Source organism: Helianthus annuus, chromosome 7 (genome assembly GCF_002127325.2).
Source record: "Helianthus annuus cultivar XRQ/B chromosome 7, HanXRQr2.0-SUNRISE, whole genome shotgun sequence".
Classification (NCBI taxonomy): Eukaryota; Viridiplantae; Streptophyta; class Magnoliopsida; order Asterales; family Asteraceae; genus Helianthus; species Helianthus annuus.
The window spans coordinates 104796587-104817436 of NC_035439.2; the positions used below are offsets into that span (position 1 = coordinate 104796587).

Here is a 20850-nt window from a genome sequence, read left to right on the forward strand (position 1 = left end):
AGATATACTCATAAAGTTCCATTTAATGTCAGTGATAGATACTAAGTTTTGGAAACACTTAGATTTCAAGAGGTTTAGATTTTATATATATATATATATATATATATATATATATATATATATATATATATATATATATATATATTGATAGGATCGCGTTAGTCGTCTCGAATGGTCGTACGTGTATGTAACGAATATTTATATGAAGGTAATATGTTGTAACTCGTATAATGTAGATGTAAACTCATATAGGTATATATATATATATATATATATATATATATATATGTAAAGGTTGATGTGTGTAAAATGCAACATGTAAATTACATCAAATGAGGCATAAAACTAACCATTTTTTAGTACTAACATTGGAAAAAGTGTGTTTTTATCTTCCTTTTGTATTTTCAGGATTAAATGAGCGTAAATGAACAAAAGAAACAAAAATGCAGTTAAATCTAACATAAATACAAGAAAAGGAATAAACGTGGCATGCTCGACCCCTCGAAAGCATCTTCCCAAGCAAAAACAAGATATCAGAAGGCTGAACACGCCCCGTGCCCAGCGGACATGGGGGCATGCTCAAGTGTTTGCAGAAAAGACAAAGTTGTAGAAGCTTCTATTTCCCAACACGGGGGCGTGCCCAGCTCCACACGGTCGTGCCCAGCGGACACGGGGGGCGTGGTCAAGTAATGCAGACAAACTGCAATTAATGAAGAAAGAGAAAGTGGATGGACATGGGGCCGTGTCCGGGTTTCTGTGCAGGCTATAAATAGAGGTGCTTGGTTCACTCTAAAGGCATCCCTTGACAAATTACCTCTCTCCCACTTCAGCCACACTCCACCACCATCACAACTCCCACATCCACCACCATCATCCATCATAGAGTGTATGTAGTAGTCTCGGGATCCAAGATTGATAGTAAGAGTTCTTGACAATCAAAGGCCATGTCTGCCTAAGTCTCTTACATCACTTGGTGAAGACAAGCATTTAGTGTAATACTTTTGTTTTTTTTTATCTTTTCGCACTTTTTATTTGGTTTTGTATTAATGACTTTAATAACTAGTTTCTTACGTTGAAGGTGAAACTTCCTTATCATTTGTCCATGGTGTCTTGACATTATTTTACTGTCTATATAAAATAAAAGATTTACACCATTCATATCTCTACGGTCTATATAGAGATATGTTGGATACCTGGTCGGGGTTAAGGGAATGGTTTGGTAAGGTTCTTGCCTTGTTCAGTGTATAGATCCTGCAAGGACCTGGGTCAAGCTTACTAGGACCTCCTTCAATACCCACTGGTATTGGATGGCGGGGGTACGAATGGCTTGATCCCCTCATATGTAAACTACTATTAATACATTAACCCGGCTACTTGGGATTGTATCCTTGCTGACTCAAACCACTTAGCCGAGGGTAACGTTACCTTCAAAAGAGGGGCCTACCACATTACGCATTAATAACTTAATTAATTATCTTTCAATATTTCGACCCTTTAGGATTGTATCCTTGCTGACTCAAACTACTGGTTTGAGGGTAACGTCACCTTCAAAAGAGGGGCCTACTACTATAACTAAGATAATCTCTTAAAAAGTGCAAAAGTGCGGAAATCATCAAAGGTTACACTAAAGGCGAGTCGGATCCAAGTGATTCATCTTGTCTATATGTTTTTATTTTTATTTTTATCTTCAGCATTTTTTATTTTCATGCTTTAAAACCTTTTTCTAAACTTTTGATTTGATTAGACGTTGAGGATAAACCGGTACTAAAAGCTTTTGTGTCCTTGGACGACCTCGGTATCTTACCAATGCTATACTACGCTCACGATGGGTGCACTTGCCCATATGTGTGTTTAGTGTTAGTAGAATATCGTGTTTTATAAATTTAAAACTTGACTAAAGTGTTAAAAAGGGCTTAAAATATAACTAAAATTATATAACGCTACACATGCATCATGTTTTTGGCGCTGTTTCCGAGGACACAAGGATTTTAAGAAAGCTTAAAATCGACGGCCTAATCAGTTTTTCAAAACCTTTTTAAAACGCGCGCACATTTTCTGCATTTTAGTTAGTTTTTGCATTTACAGTAGACTGAACACGGGGCCGTGCTGCACATTTTTTTCAAAACTCCCAGATACAGAGTCTGAACACGGGGTCGTGCTCACTGAACACGCCCCCGTGCTGCACAAAACCAGTCACTTTTATTAAAACGCCCAGATACAGAACCTGAACACGAGCCGTGCTCACTGAACACAGGGTCGTGTCCAGCCTCTGTTTCCGTTTTTATTTTTGTTTTCTGGTCACGAGACTCTGTTGTGGTCTGCTGAGTGATTCTTATGGATCAATACTCAGGAGATTACAACTACACCTATGAGGAGGATGATTATAGGGAAGACTATTGCACCATTTATGGTAGCCCTCACTCGGTACAATATTGTGATCTCTTTGAACCATCCACTTCATACACCTTCTATGAGGAGCCCAGGTACGAGCCGTCCATTTCATATACATCCTATGAAGACCCAAGGTATGAACCTTCTCCCTCATACTCATATTTTGATGAACCGAGGTATGAGCCTTCATACTCATACTTTGAGGAACCAAGATATGAGCCTCCACCTTCATATGCTTATTATGAGGAACCATGGCATGAACAACCCACCTCATATGAGTATTACGAAGAACAAAGTTACGACCCTTATCTATCATATACTTACAATGAGGAACAATGGTGTGAACCATCTACTTCATATGAGTATTATGAGGAACCAAGGATCAAACATCCGGATTCAAGCTTTGAGGATCCAGATCTTTTCTATCACCCACATAGCCGATAAGATAATAGAACACATTAAAACAATCAAGCGTTGCATAAAAGAATCCCACGCAAGGGTAGAGGAGTCCCGCGCAAGGGAAGAATTAACTTGTAAAAAAGAAGAGATAGTTGAAAATGTAAAAATGGAAGAATAAGTAAGTGAAAAGCCGACACATGAGTTAAACAACGAAAAAGGTGAGTCCGACAACGTTAAAATTCAAGAAGAGTCTAATTTTAAAGAAATTAACCTCTTGTCACCTTCTTTCGAAAATCATTGTTTAGTACCCACTCATGGTAACTTTTTAAAAGAGTTAAACACTAACACTAAAATTGACGAAACGGTAAGCATTAAGTTAACAAATGATCAAACTTCGCTAATAAGAGAAGTTCCATTTGAAATTAACATTACACCGGTTCCATGTTTTTTCAAAATTCCTTTATTAGTAATATCACAATTGATAAAGATCTTTGTGTTAATATAATGCCAAACTACATTTTCAAAAAATTAAGTATTGGTGATTTTTCTCCACTTCAAATACCCATTTTTCTATCTAATCGGAAAATAATAAAATCAATAGGGGTAGTTGAGGATGTCTTGGTCTAAACCAATCAAATGGTAATCCCAACCGACTTTTGTCATCCTTGATAACGCTCCTCTAGTATTGGGACGACCTTTTGTAAAGACCCACGAAGCCTTGAAAAATTGGAAGTACAACAATCTATCTATTCAATTAGGGGCATTTAAAAAGAGTGTCGATCTTGAGCGTTCAATGAAATATCCATTCGGCAATAATGACCCCCTAATTGAAGATGAAGATGAACCACCTGATACAAGAGAAGAAATTGACCACTTTGTTGAAGAAGAGGTCGCCATAGAACAAACCTTTGTGGTTCTTGATCAAAATGAGCAACCAAATAAGGAGTCTCCTAAAGACCCGCCTCTTGAGCTCAAAGAACTTCCAAAAGGTTTGGAATATGCTTTTCTAGACAAAGATGGTAAATCACCTGTAATTATTTCGTCAAAATTAACTAGTTTAGAAAAAGAAAAATTAATTACGCTTTTGAAAAAACACAAAAATGCGGTCACTTGGAAGCTTGTAGATATTAAAGGAATAAGTCCTTCCATGTGCACGCACAAAATTTTAATGAATGATGACTACAAATCGGTAATACAACCACAACGTAGAGTAAATCCAAATGTCCAAGAAGTGGTTAAAAACGAAGTCATCAAATTACTTGACGCCGGACTCATTTACCGAATTTCCGATAGTCCTTGGGTAAGTCCCGTCCAAGTAGTTCCAAAGAAATGAGGTATGACGGTAATAACTAATGAGAAAATGAATTAATACCAACAAGAACCGTCACAGGATGGAGAGTATGTATAGATTATCATCGATTAAATGAGGCAACAAGGAAAGATCACTTTCCTTTGCCTTTATTAATCAAATGTTAGAAAGATTAACAAATTTTATTGTTTCTTAGATGGTTTTTTAGGTTACTTTCAAATACTGATAGGACACGAAGACCAAGAAAAGACAACATTCAGATGTCCCTATGGAACTTTTGCTTATCGACGCATGCCTTTTGGTCTACGTAATGCCCCCGCAACCTTTCAACGTTGCATGGTGGCCATCTTCCATGACATGATAGAAAAGACAATGGAAGTCTTCATGGATGACTTTTCTATCTTTGGAGATTCAGACGACCAATGCCTCGATAACCTTGAACGAATGCTATCCCGATGTGAGGAAACTAACCTCGCCCTTAACTGGGAAAAATGCCATTTCATGGTAACGGAGGGAATGGTACTCGGTCACAAAATCTCAAGCGAAGGAATGGAGGTTGATCGAGCAAAAATAGACACTATTTCTCGATTACCACCCCCATCCTCCATTAGAGCTATCAGAAGTTTCCTAGGGCATGCCGGATTTTATAGACGATTTATCAAAGACTTTTCTAAGATCTCAAGGCCTCTAACAAAATTACTTGAAAAAGATGTCCCTTTCATCTTTGACAAGGATTGCAATTAAGCATTTCTAACACTAAAGGAAATGCTAGTCAATGCACCTATCATGATAGAGCCTGATTGGAAACTACCTTTCGAAATCATGTGCGATGCAAGTGACTTTGCTGTTGGAGCCGTCTTGGGACAAAGAAAAGATAAGCATTTTCACCCATTTTATTACGCTAGTAAAACACTTAACGATGCACAAGAAAATTACACAACAACCGAAAAGGAATTACTAGCCGTGGTATTTGCTTTTGATAAATTTCGTTCTTATCTTGTTCTTTCTAAAACGATAGTTTATACAGATCATGCAGCCATTCGATATCTCTTTAAGAAACAGGATGCTAAACCACGTTTGATTCGGTGGATTCTACTCCTCCAAGAGTTTGATATTGAAATAAAAGACAAAAGGGGAGCAGAAAACACCGCAGCAGATTATCTTTCGCGCTTGGAAGACCCAGCTTTGGAGGCAAACAGGGACGAGCAAATCAATGAAAAATTCCCAACGGAGTCTCTGGAAATGGTGGAATACCGAGAAAAGCCATGGTACGTCGACTATGCTAACTACCTAGCTAGCGGTATAGTCGCAAAAGGATGGCCACATCATCAAAGAAAGAAATTCTTTGCCGATGTAAAGCATTATTTTTGGGAAGATCCTTATCTTTTCAAAATGTGTGCTGATCAACTCATCCGTCGATGCGTACATGGTAGTGAAGCAAGGATAATTCTCCGCCATTGTCATGAAGGTCCATACGGAGGACATCATGGTGCCGCTAGTACCGCACGAAAGGTATTTGATTCAGGATTTTATTGGCCAACCATTTGCAAAGACGCCCAAAGTCTTGTCAAGACATGTGACGCTTGCCAAAGATCAGGTAATATTTCTTCCAAAAACGAAATGCCACAAAATGGCATACTTGTTTGTGAAATTTTTGATGTGTGGGGACTCGACTTTATGAGACATTTCCCACCGTCAAAAGGAAACAAATATATACTTGTGGCGGTAGATTACTTATCTAAATGGGCCGAGGCCGAGGCACTTCCAACAAAGGATGGAAGAGTCGTGGTAAGATTTCTGAAACGATTATTCTCTCATTTTGGAACACCAAAAGCATTAATAAGTGATAGAGGTACCCATTTTTGTAATCATCAACTTGAAAAAATCTTAACAAGGTATGGGGTCTATCAACGGGTCTCAACAGCATATCACCCTCAAACAAACGGACAAGCCGAAGTGACTAATAGAGGTTTAAAAAGAATACTTGAAAAAACCGTAGGGTTAAATAAAAAGGAATGGGCCGATAAATTAGACGATGCTTTATGGGCTTTTCGAACAGTGTATAAAAGAACAATAGGTACAACCCCATATAAGCTTGTCTATGGAAAAAGTTATCATTTGCCAGTAGAAATAGCACACAAGGCCTACTGGGCAATTAAAAACGTAAACTTAGACTTAGAAATTGCTGGTAAAAATCGATTTTGCCAATTAAATGAATTAGACGAATTAAGGAATTATGCATACTATAACTCTGAAATTTATAAGGAAAGAATAAAAAATTTGCATAATAAACACATTAAACCTAATGAATTTCGGGTAAGAGATCAAGTTCTATTGTTTAATTCACGACTTCGATTATTTCCTGGTAAATTAAAGTCTAGGTGGTCAGGACCTTTTTTCCATCACCCATATTTTCCCACACGGTGCAGTCGGAATTAAATCTCGAAATGGAATTCCATTCAAAGTCAATGGCTAACGGCTGAAGCTCTATCAAGGATTTATTGAGGATGAGGAGTAAGAAATCTCGCTACAAACGGTCGAATAATGAAACAAAGGTTCAGGCATCAACATCGTACCTTGTAAGTTATGAACATCGGGACGAGATCACACTACTGTAGAGGGTGTTGGTTACTCTACATCTAAATTTGGACTTCATGGTTGATATCTATGTCCATCAGCTAAAATCACATTGACATTTTTCACGCAATCCGTTACTAATTATTATCTTTTTTGTTTTTCTTTTTCTATAGAGTGATCTGATGTTGATGATGATCCATCAGGCTTGGACCTTGATGAAGTAACACAGTTACTTAGAAACACAGCTTGTGAGTTGTACATGTTAAAATTTCATCTTCATCTTCTCTGGTGCATTGTTCGCCATCTATAAAAGTTTTAGATATTAAACATGTGTTTAGAAAAATTAAGTGCCTGGTCACCGTTGGGGAGGGGTTTCCCTAACATGGTGTTGGTGCTGAGATATGGTATTACCTACTTTCCCCTTTAAATTATTTAAATACTTAGTTAGTGTGTTAAGTATGATTATAATTTAAATTACTTTGTTAGTAAATTACACGAATGGTCCAATATTAAGGCCATGTTAAGGGTTTCAGGTTATATGTTGTTTTTAATGTTGTTCTTATTGATGTTGCTTTCCTATTTACTATGTGATAGGGCATAAGAACCACATTGAAGAAGGAAATAAAATGCTAATCAAGAGCTTCGAGACACTATTAGCTCAACATCTTGAAGTTGATCAAGTAGACATAGTGAGAATGCAATTATCTCCAACACCATGTAAGATTAAGATGATGTGAACAGTGTACCAACCAAAGAGGTATATTATATTTTGTTGATATTGTTATTTAAAAACCATTTTTAAGGAGCCTGGGCAGTGGCGGACCCAGGATTTTTTCCCAGTGGGGTCCGCTTTTTTGTGTTAAGAATTTTCACAACCAATTTCGGGTTGGTCGCCGTTTAGTTTGGGCGGGGCGGGATGAGAAACATAATAAACTACGATATCAAAGAAAACTATGTGATCATTATTACTCATTAATAAAATACGGTATCAAATAACTATATGATCATTACTCATTAGAATACATACAATAAAAATACACGATGTCATTGGAAACAGAAAAAAACATTACAAATATTTAAAGTTGTTCACTACGAAAATCAAACGGATACAACTCTGTCAACCTTAAGACCTTTTGAACATTAGATGCCCTAAAATTATCATCTAGGCTCAAACTACTATACTTAAGTAATTCGATGGTTACCTCACTAAAATGTTTGGCCAAACTTTTGTACTTGCATATCTAAAATTGACGCTTGATAATGTTAGTCTTTTTTTCGTCTATCTTTCTTTTCAAAAATTTCAAACTTTTTTTTTACAGAAAAAGATACATCATCTTCAAACTAGAATTACCACCTTGATGTGTGTAGTGTTGCCTTACTTTTCCAACAAAGGTGTAAAGTAGAAAAAGATTTTTTTTTTACAATAAAGGTGTGTAAACTTTTCCAACAAATAATATGGGTTCCCAATAAGTAAAAACAATAATAGCAGAATTAAATCTCCTAGGATTATTCAAAAATACGAAACCTTCAATGTCATGAGGGGTTGCTTAGAAAAATTAAAAATCGGAAGAATTAAAGATTGAACCTGGAACCTTTTAGTTGGAAAACAAGGGATTTGCCACTATATTAGTCTTGCTTTTTTTATTATAGGGTCCAACTAATTATTTTTATGGGGTCCTTAAGAAAATTAACATACCGATTCTACTAAATTTTTAGAAAACATTGGGGTCCGGGGACCCCGACCCACCATATGTGGGTCCGCCCCTGAGCGTGGGGTAGCCCATTTTCAAACTGGGAGAAGGAGACTCCTAAATATATTCGTGATTTCTGTTTCAAGGTTTGTTTAAGCTCAAAAATTATCGCTTTGTTAATTGATGTTTCTATTTTTAGCGTTTGTCATTAATTTTCATTCTAAGGGGTTGTTTGGTAGCCTCTTAATGGTCATTAAGAGGCTACCTCTTAGTGGAACCATTAATAATTTTACCAATGAGAAGGTACAAGAATGTGACATGTGATGATTTACCATTCAGAGGTTACCTCTTAACCATTCAGACTTGAGATTACCTCTTATTTATTCAGAGGTTTTAAACCATTAAGAGGTAGCATCTGAATGGTCATTAAGAGGCTACCAAACAGCCCCTAAGTGTTCTCTTTCAGTCTTTTGTTTATGGTTTTGAAGTTTTTTCTTGGTTCACAAAATGCAAGTGTGATCGTTACATGTCCGTTGCTGATGATGAGAAGAAAAATGGGAGGATTTTGGAGCCGGTCTTGATCTGGATCCAGACTTTTATTTCAGTTAAATGTCATATTATAGATTAGTATTATTTAATTTTTTACGAAATTTGATAATAATATGTTTGTTTTCATAAACATTATTTATACGAGGTTTAGTGTTATTGGTATGCAAGGTTATTGGTTACGAATCTCCAAAAGACAGAAGTATAAGATTAATAGGTTTTATTATTGTTATTTTGTACAAGAAAAACTTAATTTCTTCATTTATATATGTTTTCATTTTAATGATATCCATAGTACGTGGATTGTTTTATTTACATTATGAACCTAATTTTGTATTCGATAACAATTTCTTTTAAAGATAAAAGAATTTCGATATGTTCATTATAAAGGTATATACCTCTCTATCAAGGGTTGGATTACATCTCAAATATCCCGTTTTTTCACATGATCAACTATATTTCGCATTTTTATGAGTTTTTAAAAAATACAACATATATGTTTTTTAATTTCATCTTATTTTTTTAAATAATATATCCCTTAATCCATTTGTTTTATTTAGTTTGATTTTTTACTGATAGTATTTGTCAACTTTATTAAAACATGAAAACAATTTGATACACAGCATACCTTTCAAAGTGTCCACAGTTGCCACTTTTTAATATAAAATAAGGGTTAGGATGTAATAGAAGGTTTATTTGGGTAGAAATACTAGAAAGTAATCTTCAACATCTATTTATTTAATGAAGAGCTAAGATTAAATGAGTGAATGAGTGAAATTGAAGGGAAAAAAAAACGCGTGGGTTTGTCTAGTGGCATTCTAGTCAATCTAAGACAATAGTTTTTATTTCCTTCAATTCCCCCCCCCCCCCCCACATTTTTGAAACGTTAATAACTCTTTCATACGAAATTATTTTTTTATAAAAATTGCACAAAAAAACGAGATTTTCTTTATCTTTAAAATGAGTATACTATTGCTATATTTTCGGAAAAAAATTCGAAAACCCAGTTGCATAAAACGCAATAGACAAAAAGCGTTAAAATGACTTTTTTTTTCTAAAACGCAACGGACAAAAATCAAAAAGAGATATCTTATTCCTAAAACGCAATGGCCGGAAAAACAAAGAAATGTCTTTTTTTCTAAACGCATTGACCTAAAAACAAAAAAAAAAATAAAGTGTTATTTCTAAAACGCAATGTACTAAAAACACATAAAACACCTAAAACGCAATGGAATAAAAACACTTCAAAATGTGTTTTTCTAAAACGCAATAGACCAAAAACACATAAAAATGTTTTTTTTTCTAAAACGCAATGGCCTAAATACACAAAAGAAAGTGTTCTTTCTAAAACGTAATGGACTAAAAACACATAAGAATGTGTTTTACCTAAAACACAATGGATTAAAAACACTTCAAAATGTGTTTTTTTTTTCTAAAACGCAATAGACCAAAAAACACATAAAAATGTCTTTTTTCTAAAACGTAATAGCCTAAAAACACAAAAGAAAGTGTTTTTTTTTTAAAACGCAATGGACTAAAAACAAATAAAAATGTGTTTTACCAAAAACCGCAATGAACTAAAAACACTTCAAAATGTGTTTTTCTAAAACTCATTGGATAAAAAAAAAACACATAAAAATGTGTTTTCCTAAAACGCAATAAATAAAAACACAAAAGAAAGTGTTTTTTTCTAAAACGCAATGGACAAAAATACATAAAATGTGTTTTACCTAAAACGTAATGAATAAAACACAATAAAACATGTTATTTCTAAAACACAATGGACTGAAAATACAAAAAAGAAAACTGTTTTTTCATTACTTTGTAAAACGCAATGACTCAATTCAAAAACTTAGATCGTAAAAATGCAATTCAAAATTTTCTTACATAGATCGAAGCCGATTTCTTCAGATTTTTTCAACGATCGACGAAATTTGAATGTTAGAAACACTTATCGGCGATCGAATGAAACGAATCAAGTGATTCGCTTCAAAATCACGGGAAAAAAGTGAGATATTGTATTAAATTTAACTGGGTTTCTTCAAAAAAGTTGAAAACACGTTTATTGGGTGTTTGAATCATTGATTGTTGACGAAAATCGCACTATAATGCAGTGATTATTGAGATAGAAAGTGAAGAAAAGGTTGAAGATGGTGGGTTTTGAAAATGGTGGGTTTTGAAGTTACGGAGAGAAGAAAAGAGAAGATTAGATAAAATTAACTAAAGTATCCTTCCTCTTTATTTTAAATTTTACCACATGTTATAATTTTATTGCTACCTATTCTTTTATAGCGAAAATAAACTTTCTATTTAATTATCTCCCTATAAAATAGAGTGCATTATTGTAGGTAAAATACAGTTGCTGAAAATTTATTTATTTTATATTTACAAAAATAACCCGAGATGTTTACAAAAGTGCCAAGATATTTGGAAATGAGACAAATGTGTGGTGTGGGATGGACGAGGATGTGTCTATATAAACCGAGCATACTACATGTTTTTTACACATGAATGCTCATTTCATCAACATTAACATTGTTGCTTGCTTCCCACAATATATATTCGCCTAGAAATGACTTCAATAACTCAAGATGCTGCAACAATCCAAGGCCAAGCAAGGTTCTTTCACCATCTATACGGTGGTATAAGCATTGTTGCAGAAATCGGCCTAGGCGGCCGATTAATCGGCGCCTAGGCGCTAGGCGGTCACTTACTGCCTAATTTTGAGCTAGGCGGTCAATTAATCGGTCATGGTCAAAAATCGGTCCTAGGCGGTCAAAATCGGTCCTAGGCGGTCAAAAATCGGATTAATCGGACAATATTAGTCGGTCAAAATCGGTCAAAATCGGTCCTAGGCGGTCCTAGGCGGTCCTAGACGGTCCTAGGCGGTCAAAATTGGTCAAAATCGGTCAAAATCGAACCATACTATCTGAAACTTGAAGTATTTATGTGAATTTTGAAGTATTATTTTTATATTATTGGGTATATATATATAATTTTGAAAAAATACATACAAAAATCCCATTCCGATTAATCCCGATTAATCCTGATTAATCCCGATTAATCCCTAGGCTGTACCTCACCGCCCGACTAGCGCCTAGCGCCTTCTACAACATTGGGTATAAGTGCTGCAGCTTTAAGATGTGCCTTGGAACTCGACATTGCTGGCATAATTAACCGCCACCAAGGACCAATTACCTTGTCCCAAATCGCACATGGGATCGGCTCTTCATCGCTAGATGTCGACAGCCTCTCACGCCTCATGAGGTTCTTGGTCCACCAACAAATCTTCGATCAACAAGAGAGCGAAGAAAAACCGCTCTATTCCCTCAACGAGTGTTCAAAGTTTCTCTTAAAAGATGCGAGGAATACCCTCTCATCACTTGCAATGATGATCACAGATCCACTTATTTTTTCACCTTTTTATAAGCTAAGTCAATCCATTGAAGAGGGGGGCATAGCAGCATTCAAAACATATGGAGTCTCGATATGGGACATGTTTGCTAGCAACCCACAGGCCCATAAGTGCTTCAATGATGCTATGGCATGTTCAACTATGCTCAATATTGATGTCATCATGTCAAATTACGATTTTACTAGTCTAAAAGGAACTTTGGTTGATGTTGGTGGTGGCGTTGGGGTGACACTAAATGAGATCGTAACCAAATATCCACATCTTAAAGGTATTAATTTTGACATGCCTGATGTTGTTTCATCTGCAATAGCGTATGAAGGAGTTACGCATGTTGGAGGTGACATGTTTACAGCCATTCCTCAAGGAGATTCATTTTTTATCAAGGTACGCACTACTCATAGTGAGCAAGATACTAATATGTTTATGAAAAACACCATTCTAACCCAAATCAGTTTATAACATGAAAAATATTACTACATCAAATTAAATAATAGTGAGCAAGTATATATAAACCTTGAAATTGTTGTAAGAAAGGAAGTATTCACAAATAGATAAATTGCTCTTGATATCGGAATTTCATGTATCTCAGACAATACTGCATAACTGGGGTGATGATAAGTGTGTGTACAAGTTCTTAAAAATTGTCGAGAATCCATGACCGAAAGAACCGGTAAAGTTATTATAGCGGATATGGTCTTGAGTCCAGCTGGAACAGGAGTTGATGTCTTTGACGAGGCACGTATTGGTATGGATATGATAATGCTAACATACTTTGATGGTGGGAAAGAAAGGACTGAAGTTGAGTGGAAGAGGATTTTGGAAGAAGCCGGGTTTCGTCGTTACAATGTCATCAAGATTCCAACCACCGTGTCTATTATCGAAGCTTATATAGAGTGATGCCAATGGCTGGGTTCATTCAGATATAATTTTAAAAACTTTTCTATGAAGTGTTTGAAAATGTTTTGGTACTTAATCGTTCTAGTAGTATTTTCATACTATTAAATAAACACATTGTCTCTAGATCATGTGTAGTCGAGTCCCGAGAGTATTGTATCTTTCTTGGTGTTCAAATAAATCAGAGTTCCGTCGTATTTACAAATTATATTGGAAGATGATACTCAATTGTGTATTGAAATTGTAATTTGTATACGCCAAAGTAAGAGCCCAAAAATATCTCAAAATGGCATAGAAAATTACCTATACAATTGCTCTACACTTAGTTATCTAATTGATCGTGACCCAAGAGTCCCTAAGTCAACCTAATCAAAGTTCAAATAACTAGATCAACTTTTCCTTACCATAACCGAGCACAAAGTAACTTTTGCTGCACTAAACACTTCCCTGTCAATAAACTTTTCTTTTAAAATTTTCGTTTACCAAGTTTTTCTTACAACAAACTTTTCATTGGTTCAAAGGGGTGAGAGAAATGTTACCTATTCTTGCACATAAAATCCTAAACCGAACAGCTATGGTGGCTGTGATGTTGCTAACTTGTAACTAAATCAAGATTCCAACTATATGTTTCGGGATTCTCAAAAATGGACGTCCATGAAGTTCCCATGCACAACCAGATGTAAAAAGCATAAGCTTTAATCAGAAACCTTACCATTTATTCGAAACCCAACACAGATCCATAAGAAACTGACTTTAATCGCTCCAAACTATCACTGAAATGTTAGAAATAACCCATTCATGTGGCCTAACGGATCATTTGAGTAACGTTGCCAATATGACACAATTACAAGTTCCTAACATTTACTTGATGGAAGTAATTGTTATAAGTTAAAGGGACTTTACGATTTCCCTTTAGATGCCATTAATAGAGAGAATACCAAAAGTTTATAACCAACCATGATTTATGATCATAATTATAGATCATTAGTGATAGTAGTCATGGTTTATAAATAGTTATATAAAGAACTCTTTTAAGAACACCAGAACTACACTTTCTCTCATCATCCTATCAAGACTAAGACATCATAACGGGAATCATGGCTTCATCATCATTGTCTGCGAAGATAATCATTCCCACAAGTAAGTGCCTATAATTTCATGTTCATAATTATGTAAGGCTTCAATAAACATGATTAGGGTTCTATGTTTTTAACCTATGTTTAAAGATATAATCAACATGTGGTATCAGAGCGATGTTGATTATATCAATTCAATCCTGAAAATCTATTTGTTTCCTTCATAATCCATCGTTTGCAGAAAGTTTCTTTTCAATAAATATATTATCATATGAAAACATTTGTGGAATATTGATTTTTAAGAAAGAAACCCACAAACTAATTCATTAGTCTATTGAATCATGTAGACTTTTCATATACATTGAAACTTGCACAATGACTCCCGAAAGTCTTTAAGTTTTATATTGGATATTTACTCTAAATCTATTAAATAGGTATATTTTATTCCATATGAACTTTATGAATAAAAGAGACATGATGTTGTGTATGATGGATAATGGAAATTATGATGATATGTGTTAACGATTTACTTCTGATGCCGGCACGTTTACATGTGCCAAATGAAGTGAATCAATTTTTTATTAAGATATTTTATTTTACAATCGATTTAATTTTTTTTGCATATCGTTTATATGCAAATCGGTTTTCATGAATCTTAAAAAGGCATAATTTGCAAATAACTAAATTAGCAGTATTTTTTTATAAATCTATTGATAATCGATTAAATCAATTTATTCTAAGTGCTCATGACTTATTTCAATCACACACCAACAAACCTATTAATGGTGATTTAATTTGGATAGATGAAAAGTATTGATATCGGGTAATTAGTTAATTATTTTGGCAAAATTATCTTGCAAATTATGAAATCGTTTTGCAAAGATGTCAAAATCGGTTTGCAAGCCTTAGTTATTTATTTACTTATTTTTACTCTAATATGGGACTAACTTGTGAATGGCCCAACTTAAGTATGCAAGTTAAATGGCGAACTTCAATGATCGACGATTGAACCAATGGGATATCATTTGATTAAACATTGAAGCTTTATGCAATTATCTGTATTAGCATAATTTACATAAATATTTCATTTCTGGCCCAAAGGTGTTATATTATATTTATGTGCTTTACCTTATTGTGTATGTATGTTCATCATGATACATGAATTTTGGTCAAAGCCAAAGCGAAGCCAGAGTTCATGTAGAACATTGAGACAGTCTATATTTATGTGTGTTCATAATATGTGAATTTTGGTCAAAGCCAAAGCGAAGCCAGAGTTCATGTAGAACATTGAGACAGTCTATATTTATGTGTGTTCATAATATGTGAATTATGGTCAAAGACAAAGTGAAGCGAGAGTTCATGTAGAACACTAAAGACGGTTTATTATTTATAACGTTCATAATGTTGGATCTAGCATTGTTCGAGGGTGCTAAATCACAGAGTTGTTCAATAAGATGTAGTCTATCTGTCTTCAGCACTTCGTCCATTGTCAAAGAATAATCCCCCCCCCCCGTGTTTAAAGCTCACCCTCACTGTTCTTGCTTGTTCATCCAGAATCCAACTAGTAACTTTTGGTAGATCAGTATCTTCAACATCATCATCATCATTTTTCGGAATTTTTTTTTAATCTTCTTATTACCGTTCGATTCCTCTCACAATCGTAGGCCACTGGGACCCCAAGGGCTAGAATATCCCTCTGAACTGATTCATCCATACTAAGTATGGCCTTGATTGTTTTGACTTTCATCCTTCTCCTGACAGAGAACTTTATGACGAAACGTCCCTCTGACCTCTCAAACCTCCATGCAATAACCTGCGCCATTTTTTTAAATTGTATGACGTTTTAGACAAAGTGTGGCGTTTTTAGTGAATGTGTGGAGTGTGAAGCTTTTGTTAATGTAGGATCGTTTGTATGACCCAAACGAGTCGTTCAGAAGAGATCTCGTCCAATACGAAAGGCGGAAACAGACGTATCGGAGTTATTTCAGCTGATTGCACTTAGATTCACTTTAATTGTCTCTTGAATGATATCAGATCGTTTTACAATGCTAGAGACACTTCGACAGAGCTTCGCTACCAGAAATCAAAACGTTACAAATGAAACGATCAAGACCACTATATATAGGAAGCCCAATTCGCATGGAATGGCTTCACACGAGTTGGCCAGTGTCAATTCGTACGAAATGGACATGTTCCATTTCGTGCGAAATGGCTACAACTTACATATTTCTCATTTTTCTCGAATAATGTGCCCTGATCTATCTAACCTATTACAAGACTCGATACAAGACGAAGTCGACATACATATATACCAACAGTTAAGCTGTTGTACTTATATAATGAGCTTTTTTTTGCGCCAGGTAGATATTTGTTTTTGGCAGTAAAAAACATCAATAATTTTTTGATGTGTATTTTTTGTATCAATTATTGTGCCATGTAGGACACAGGCCTATAATGTGACAGACAATTATGGCGTTTTGAAAAGATAAATAAATTCAATTTCCCATGTAGTGGCTTTAAATATAATAAATGTTAGCAATAATGTTTCTGTCTCTTCATTTTACTGTTTGTAGTTACTGTTTTGTTCAGTTTCATATGTTAAGGCTGTAACACCTCCCATCTTTTTTAGGGTTTGGCGTTTTGTTTTTTATCGCGTTTAGATAAAGATGGCACGTTGTTTTATACAATTTTTTAATGGAGTTTAGTCAATTATTGTTGTTTTTAATAATACATTATTTGGCATTTTTTGGCGTTTTATATAGTAACAACGTGCTTTGCTAGCATCCGTTCTCACAGTTTTCATACTATTAGGCATTTTGGTGTTTGTAGTTTTTGGCGTTTTATAATCAATTTTTTAAAAGATATGTATTTTATTAGTAGAGAATTAGATAACAAACAACAGAGAATTAGATAACAAACAATAGAGAATGAAAAAACAAATTAAAAATGCTAATCTAATTTCTCATCCAAATCTTTACTGTCTGTCATCAGCCTCTTCTTCTTGAATTTGTTTTGTCGTTTTGAACATGACGTTTATTTGTTTTGAATGTCGTGTTCTCATTTTAGTTGGCGTTTTGAATTTGAGTAGTAAAAGACCTTTTTACTCTTAATTAAGCGCGTCCACTTAGTAAAATTGGTGTTATTTACGAAAATGCTACCGCGCCAATCTAATCCATAGATTGTTTGATCGGACGATCCATAAGCATTCTCACTGTTCTCACACTTTTCAACGTTTTCCCTAAATCCTGATACATACATGTATATATATTAGTTTTTTTATTAAATTTTTTCAAAAGACTAAATTACCCTTATACGATAGAAGTTAACTTAAAATTTTAATCTAGTTAATGTTAAAGGGCGAAAGGTGTAGTGAGTTTTCCAAATAATGGATTGTAGTTGTAATTATTGAAGTTAAAGGTTATCCACCGAAACCCGCTACAAACATAAAGGACGAAAAGTGTAATTTACCCTTATTTATTTAAACTTTAATATTGGAACTAGAACTTTAGTTTTTGATCGGGAATCTACGCCCACGGGCTGCAACTTAGGATATTTTATTAGGTTATTGGATTATAATAATTCTAGTTTCATCTGTTGGCCGATAATAATCTCAACTTTAAAATTCTCTTCAACGATCCCAACTTGTAAGAATTTGGCCCCATTGATCATTTTTCCAATATATAAGAATTTGGCATCCTCAATAGATTCAAGTGCATCTGGATACTCCTAAGTTTCTATTAAGTTTTACAAACAACCAAACCAAAAAAATCTCAATTTTACTTTTAATGTGTAGCTTAATAACTTGTTAACTCATAACACTTTTTACTAACTTACTGTAGATTTGACACCCTACTTACCCTTACTAGTTAAAAGTAGCTATGAACACTCACTTAAATCTTATTTTTATTAGTGTTGTCAAATTTTTGTTTTATTTTTGGATGTATATGAATTTAGTTTAAAGATTTAGCAAGGCCAGAACACGTTAAGTCATCGAATTAAGTTTTTTAAAAAAATAGTGTTATTTTATTAGAAAAGATGAAAAAATGCATACATAGTTGTTCTCTATTCTCTGTTAATTTTCATCATTTTTTAAATGACTTTTTATGATTAATATGCCATTAATAGAAAAAAGCATACGTGTAGTGTTTAATTACACACATTTAACATGTTAACCATCAACCTGAAATTATTTAACCTGTAAGCACAAAACTGTTAACGCCATGAAATTAATAATTTACATTATCATTCTCAAACACCAAGTAAAAGTTTAGGTCCATCTAAATAATATTTTATTAAGAAAATCCAAATAAATCAAACTGCTTTTGATGGAAAGGGACATAATGGATAATAAGTAAATAAAAATACAATAATTTTATAAAAGTAACTATTCATCAGATTTAATTAAGATAACCAGTCTTCAACACCAACTAAAATGTAGGTCTATAATACTTTATTAAAAAAATCCAAATAAATCAAATTGCTATTGATGGAAAGGGACATAATTCATAACGCTTCCAACTTAGCCAAGTGGAGAGTTGAAAGTATTCGGAGAGTACTCACACATATTAATAACAAAGAAATTAATTATTGGGTGTTATATATATATATGTGTGTGTGTGTGTCAAATTAAGCGTAATTCACGTCAAAATTAACATCATTTATGCCAAAATTGATATAAATTTGAGTAATCGCCGAGCAGGCCAAAGTTGACCGAGTATTTCGAGTAGTCGTTGAGTATTCCAATGTTCCCACCGAGTAGTTAAACCAGTATTCCGAGTAGGTGCCCTGTATTCCAAGGTTCCCACAGAGTAGTTGATCAAGTGTTCCGAGTAGTCGTTGAGAAGGCCAAGTTTGACCGTTTCTGACTTATAAAGACCGATTTGTAGTAACTCTTTACGATAAGGTGTTGAGTACCAAGTAGTCGTCGAGTACTCGACCTTGAAAGCCGACTTTTACAATATTATATATTATAAATTTGCAACATAATGTTGCATTACAAGTTGTACGTTTTGCATAAATGTTGTTTCATGTCTAAGTTGGTTGTACTGTTGGTTGTTAGTTTTGTAAGAGCTCCTTTTTTTCATGTGTACAGCAATAAAAAAATGCCAATTAGTGGCACACACTTTTAATGGCATATAGCTTTTGTGCCACTAATTTAGGTTTTTAGTGGCACTTTGCGTATGCTATATTTGTTTGACACACACCTTTAGTGGCATATAACTTTTATGCCACCTCTTTCGGTTTTTAGTGGCACTTTGCGTATGTCATGTTTATTTGACACACGCCTTTAGTGGCATTTATCATTTTATCCCACTAATTTTGGGTTTTAATGGTACTTAACAGATATCATATTTGTTAGGGGTGATTGCGGTCCAGTTTTGACGTTTTTTAGTTTAAACCGCGAAACAAAATATTAGTAATGATTTTTTATCATTGAAACTCGAAACGTTGAAAGAGAAAACTAAACCATTTTTAATAGTTGGCTCTGGTTTGGTTTCACAGGTTTCCTTCTCGAGTTTCTCATGTCTATTGATTTAAAAATTTAGTATGTTGGTGCATATGTCTGTCGACTTCGTCTTGTATCGAGTCTTGTTTCTAGATTGGATAGAATGGAGCTCGGTAGGCTAGATAATAGGTTTTTAGAGGTATTAGACCAGTTCGCACGAATTGGGAAAGACAAATTCATACGAAATGGACATTGTCCATTTCGCACGAAATGGATCTTGGCCATTCCACACGAACTAACGTCTCCTATATATAGCTGAGATTTTTCATTCATTTGTAACGATTCTGATTCCGGTGCCGAGGTGCTGCCGAAGTGTCTCCAGCCTGTAAAACGTTGTGAAATCAATATAAGAGACAGTTAAAGTGATTCCTAGTGTATATCAAGCTGATTCAATATCAATACATCTGTTTCCGCCTCTCGTATTGATCGAAAACTCTTCTGAACGACTCGTTTGGTCGTGCAAACGATCCTACAAGTGGTATCAAAGCTCATGAGGAAGAGTTCTTACCGATTTCAGCTTGATTTCATCAATATTTCTGATTTCTACTCACTTTCTTCACCATTTTTCAAAATTAAACGAGATTTTACAGATAAAAATGCTTGATTTTCTCATATAATACACGAAACACTGTTTTAACAAACCCTTGAAAGAATTAGACATAAAATCAACCTAAATCTTGATCAATTTTGTCAAAAATCGTCCGAATAATGTGACATCAGCATCGATTCGCACGAGCTGCAATCCCAGATCATGTGAAAGTCTGTTCATTTCGCACGCATTGATATAATTTGACCCAGGTCGTACGGATTGGAATCCATTTCTCACCAGATCATCCAGTTCGCTTGAAAAGGTTCATTTCGTTTGAAAGTAATCTCAATTCGCACGGATTGGTCATAGCAGACTTCATTTCACACGGATTGAACTTTGGTAATCCCATTTCGCTTGAAAGGCTACCAGGTCGCACGAATTGAGTTAGGTCCAGTTCGCACGTATTGAACTTCTCCAGTTCGTTTGAACGTCTGAATTTGTGAAATTTTTTCCGAAA

At 34.6% G+C, this 20850-nt stretch overlaps 1 pseudogene; it reads left to right on the forward strand.

Moving 5' to 3' along the window:
• LOC110869048 overlaps positions 1 to 13408 on the forward strand; it is a 39183-nt pseudogene extending 25775 nt beyond the window's left edge.
• Positions 13409 to 20850: the final 7442 nt, after the last annotated feature.